The sequence below is a fragment of the Eriocheir sinensis genome, chromosome 1, assembly GCF_024679095.1.
Source record: "Eriocheir sinensis breed Jianghai 21 chromosome 1, ASM2467909v1, whole genome shotgun sequence".
Classification (NCBI taxonomy): Eukaryota; Metazoa; Arthropoda; class Malacostraca; order Decapoda; family Varunidae; genus Eriocheir; species Eriocheir sinensis.
The window spans coordinates 27381780-27385910 of record NC_066509.1 but is presented as its reverse complement, the minus strand read 5'-3'; the positions used below and the strand labels follow the sequence as shown (position 1 = coordinate 27385910).

Genomic DNA, 4131 nt, shown 5'->3' with positions numbered 1-4131 from the left:
CATGATAACTGATATGAATGTTATATGAACGCCTGTACACTACTTCATCAGTGTTTTGCTTGATGGTGCTTAAAAAAATAGGGCGTTACTGTTAATGGTTCTTGTTCTGTGGAAAACACTGTTATATATTTATCTATTAAGGACTTTAAAACCTAATTCTCTCTCTTCACTTGGAAATTTAGCGTCAACAATTTGATAGAGGCTTTTCTTTCTTACTTCAAGCTCTGCGGGCTTCAAGTCTGTTTTAGCTGTGTCAGCGGTCTGTACACTAGATACTTGTGGCAGATCAGCGTATAGCTCCTGAGTGACAGGCTGCACAAATCCTAACGTTGTATTATCATCTATCTTTACACTCACTTTCAATATTCAAATACGGCACAGTGACATAAGATCTTTGATTGTCAGATGAAGGGGTTAACTTAACTATCCCTGAGCACAAGACTCTCACCTGAGGAGTACTAACACAAGGTTCAAATAAAGCTTCACTTGCCTGTAGTTGCGTCACTAGCGTTATGTAACCTGCAACAGATGCATGCAGTTGCAAAGGTTCCGCTGCTTGGCAACGTACGGCCTTATTTTCAGTGAGACCTTCTTCATTTCCATCTACATTTAGCTAAGATCCTTCACCTCTAGATATAAGACATATTTTTCCTGGCATAATTGTATGGTTTCCCCTTCTATTATCAGTTTTAAGCTTCGTTCTTTTGTTCCTCATTTAGTTGCAATGTTTTCAAAATAATCTCGTGCTACACGACAAATCAGTACTCAACATAATATGAGTCGGCAAATCTACATCGCGTGTTATCAATAAGTCTTGGAAACTACTTTTTCCTTCCATATTAACTTGTCTTTTACCGTCATTTTCAATATGGTATCTTTGCACAGAGACAATATTCACGGGTTTCGCTTCACAGTTATTTACTGCGAGCCCTAATTCTTTAATAAATTCATCCGTTAAAACTCACACACGCTAGGAGTGCTGCCACTTTTGCATATGTATTATTATGAGTAGTGCGATCTGCCTAACAAAGTTACTCTTGAGTTATGTTAATTATAGCCTTCTTTTCATTATTTTTAAGGTCACTCCCTTGTTCGTTATAGCCTTCTTTTCCTTATATTTATGTGAGGCGGTTACTCCCTTGTTCGTTATAGCCTTCATCTTATTATATTAAAGGTTACTCCCTTGTTCGTTATAGCCTTCATCTTATTATATTAAAGGTTACTCCCTTGTTCGTTATAGCCTTCATCTTATTATATTAAAGGTTACTCACTTGTTCGTTATAGCCTTCATCTTATTATATTAAAGGTTACTCCCTTGTTCGTTATAGCCTTCATCTTATTATATTAAAGGTTACTCCCTTGTTCGTTATAGCCTTCATCTTATTATATTAAAGGTTACCCTTGTTCGTTATAGCCTTCATCTTATTATATTAAAGGTTACTCCCTTGTTCGTTATAGCCTTCATCTTATTATATTAAAGGTTACTCCCTTCTTCGTTATAGCCTTCATCTTATTATATTAAAGGTTACTCCCTGTTTTGTTCTTCGCTCATTTTCCGTTTTTTCCACTGCAAGTGTGCATATTTATTTATTTATTTATTTATTATTCATTTATTTATTTAATGTTATTTGTAGTAGTTAACTGAGGGGGGCACTACCCTGGCCTCCTCTTCCTCTGATCCTCTTACTTCACACATTTATCTCAATACTTCACACTATTGTCCATATGCTTCATTTTTTTTTTCTTTTTTCCATGACTTTTATCCATACCTCACACTTTTCTTAGTATTTCACATTTTTTCTAGATCATACTCTACACTTCCTACCTGGGGGACGCGGGTTAGGCCTTTATAAAGTCACTCTATGGCTGCATGCCCGCCGCGGCACACCTCCACCCTGTGAGGCGTAGAGCCCCGTGCTCCCCTCCATCCTGGGGTAACAATCCTAAAACAAACAAACCTGAGAGGCAGGACGCTGCCGCTGCCTGTCACCTGACACCCTCTCACTGATGAATGGATCGCGGCGCGTGTGGATAGAGACTGCCCATCCCTCTCCACTCCGCCCGGGAAGGAACTCATGAATTCTAGGTTGAGTCGCGTGCTACCCATTGCACTACAGAACAACAGTGGTTGGCCAGAGTTTCCATTACCATATCGTCAAAGTCCATGTCCTCCGGAAGAAGCATTAATTATATAATTAAATCGTCACTATTATTTCCGCCACTTAAAACGAGCAAAGCTTAATGAAAATAAGAGGCGTTTTCTCGTCAGAGTAAATTAAACAAAAGCACTGTAAGCACATGTCCCTATTTATCCCTATACCGCTGCCGCCAGTTTTAGACCCTTCTTTTCTTGTATTAAATCAACTCTTTTATCACTCATTAATTACTCCATAAATGATCTCACCGTCTCGTATCCCTGGTAGCGTGATCCGGCTTAAGTTGTTATTGGAGACTGGTGTTCGGGGATAAACAAGGAAAAAGTAAATATACATTTATTTAAAATTAAATGAAAGTAATTGCCTTACGCAATATTCTATGCTCAGACGATCATAACACTGGCATATTCAGCAATGGATGCAACATATGACAAACGACATGTCTTAAACATAATACTACAATATGTGCTCAGTTGTTGCCAATAATAATAACACTCGTCGTTCCACAAGCAGTGGTTTGTATCTCTCTGCTTACATCACAATCATTATGTACTCTCTTCACAAAATCCTAATAACACATTCCTATAGTATAATCTACTACAAGTCATGGAAACACCCAATTTTACCACACCCAGTGGTTTTACCTTTGCTTTACATCGCAAACAAAAAATCACTATCAGTGGCCACTCACCCTCCTACTTCACATCTCCTACATTATAATCTCCAGGACAATACAGTCGGTTTCCCTTAGATTCTCGAATTTCTACTCACGATTAAGATCACAACAGCCATCCTCGGCTGAGTGAGTAGCAGGTCTGCTTGAGGCGAGAACCAAGCTCGGTCTACTCATAACACTGAGTTCTAGGCCACATTTTTCTTTGCTTTAGGCGGACTTACATCCTTGACACGCCCTTAATTTTCTACATAACCAATGGCCAATACTTCCTGTCACACCCATCTGCTCGCTCATTATGTTGTATTGTTTTACTTCTCCTGCTATTCGTGAGTCAGTCTTAAGACACTCCCACAGTTATTTTTCTGTTAAATTATTGGCTCATAACATGTCGCCACGACTGACGTCACGGGTCAGAGTCTTTTTCAATGGTTGTTAACATTTTCTGACCACGCCCACTGGGCATCTGTTTTCTGTATCTGAGTCTGGGTATCTGTTTTCCTTTACCCTCGTTGTTTCCCCTCTTTGGTACTTGAGATGCTTACACTGTTATATATGTCACTTTTTTTGTTAGTGTTTGTCCTGTCAGATGTCTACACAGTTGTATACCTGCCTTTCCTCTCTGGGTATCTGTTTTCCTTTACCCTCGTTGTTTCCCCTCTTTTGTACTTGAGATGTTTACACTTATATATATGTCACCCTTTTTGTTAGTGTTTGTCCTGTCAGGTGTTTACACAGTTGTATATCTCACTCCTCTGTTTCCTCGTTTTCTGGGTCCTGACAACAGGCATCGACATTTAAGTCATTGTCTTAGTATTCAATGCTTCAAGACTTCAAGAACCTCAAGACCTTGGAAATTAGCTTTTTATGGTGTATTTTCTTCCCCAAGCTCATTACCATTAAGCAGCAATTTACTCGTCACGTTCTTATTTGAATAATCCTAATGGTAGAGGAGGCACAGCTGTTCCTTCCTCCCGCCTCCTAACTCTCACGGCCTTGGCGGAACACGGGTAGCTTTGGGGTGTTAGTCTTGGATTGGTGTTATCAACGGCCTGACGCTTTTAATGCTTAAACCAGAAGTAGTAAGTTTTTTTTATGGCTTTATTAATAAACAGTGGAGTCTTAATAATTGTTACTGTGTGAGTTGTTACTTTTCTCTTTTTTTCTCGTACATTTTTTTTGTGTGTTTAATCCTCTTTCACTGTGTTTTATATGTTGTTCTGTCTTATTGCTTACGTAGTTCCATTAGTATCCTTTTTTCATGTCTGCAGGAATAAGTTTCAGGGTCTCAAGTTTTGTTAC

The 4131-nt window shown here is 38.9% G+C and overlaps 1 long non-coding RNA gene across 1 annotated transcript; it reads left to right on the top strand.

The window, feature by feature from the left end:
- The first annotated feature begins 358 nt into the window (after positions 1-358).
- On the top strand, positions 359-2016 carry LOC126995981 (uncharacterized). The gene is made up of 3 exons (XR_007750866.1): positions 359-1262; positions 1307-1394; positions 1437-2016. It is a non-coding gene; the product is annotated as an uncharacterized LOC126995981 (long non-coding RNA).
- The last annotated feature ends 2115 nt before the right edge of the window (positions 2017-4131 follow it).